This window comes from Halyomorpha halys, unplaced genomic scaffold, assembly GCF_000696795.3.
Source record: "Halyomorpha halys isolate HHAL.00 unplaced genomic scaffold, Hhal_1.1 Scaffold1003.1, whole genome shotgun sequence".
NCBI classification, from domain to species: domain Eukaryota; kingdom Metazoa; phylum Arthropoda; class Insecta; order Hemiptera; family Pentatomidae; genus Halyomorpha; species Halyomorpha halys.
The window spans coordinates 53,511-54,898 of NW_027106990.1; positions in this window are offsets into that span (position 1 = coordinate 53,511).

Here is a 1,388-nt window from a genome sequence, read left to right on the forward strand (position 1 = left end):
TTTCTATATTAGAATTGTTAAAGCCACCTCAATCGACGAAATCTTTTTTTAAGGAAAGACTGTTTCTTTAAAAGAATAAAAAAGAAAAAAAACTGGCTCAGATATAAACATCATGCTAAGCTATGAATAGAACACATAAAATAAACAAAAGAGTTGGAATAGAATAATGAATAAAAGTAAAAATTAAAAGGTCTTTCAGAGAAAAATAAAATTAGCTACATAAATTACGAAAAAAAAAGAAGAAACAAATTTACCCAAAGAAAAGTTGACCCTCTCCGATTGGTCAGAGGAAGATAGTTTGCTGTCAAGATGTGTAGGATGCCGCTCCGTACCTCAAACACCACTCCAACTCTCAAACTAAGGCAAAGTCCTAAGTTGGTGGGCCCACGTCTGTACTGGCTCACCAACAGTCTAAAGCCAAGATGGCCACAGTGGCACTTATTATTGGTAAACAGGGTCTGCTTGTTGTAATAAATTATTCCAGCCGACTAATTAGCAACAACTCATATTCCAGTCAAAGGCCAGAAACGCAGAAAAGGTCTGGTTCCGAACTTTAATGTTGACTATGACCAAAATGTCCGAAAACACCAGCTGAACGAAGACAGGGCTGGTTAGGAACTGTAATGGTCACTAATTAGCAGGAACTGATTTAAAATTGGCGACGCCTTAGCAACGGTTTAACAACCCTTAGCAACTGTTTCTTTTACAATTAACTATAATACAAAACACAAATACATCCTTCCATCACCTCTGGACCTAAAATAGCTCCTTTGAATGGATAGCTCATATGTGATAATAAACATAACAGGTAACCTTAAAATACCAAAGGTAGTAAAAGGTAAGACACAACACGAATTACTTTTCCTTTTTTCACAGTAATGCACTTATTAATTCACTTTTATTTCTGTTTTAGAGGGTTAGAAAAAGAAAAAATAAATCCTTCTTTTATTGTAAAATATAATGAACTTCTAAAGGAAATGATATGAACAAAACAAATGTAATTAAACTAATCACTAATACTAAATAAATAATATTTACAAGATCACAAATCAATTATAAAATATGGCGTTAAAACAATAGTAATTTATTCAAAATTTATACCTTACCTATAAAAAGCTTAGGTACTATGTACTCGTTCAAGATTAAATAAAAGAAAAAAGGATGTTATATTGCAATTTACAATAGCAATAATTTTATCAAAATAAGTGATAATAATTCATTGTGTGATTAAATATTACAATAAATATTTATGTTTGACAAATTTGAGCATAGTCGATACCTATAATATTGTGCAACCAATGTATACTTAGGTGGAATTGGTTATAAATGAATTAAAGCGGTAATTAATTAAGGATGCCAAAATGAATATAAAATAATTTATAGAATTT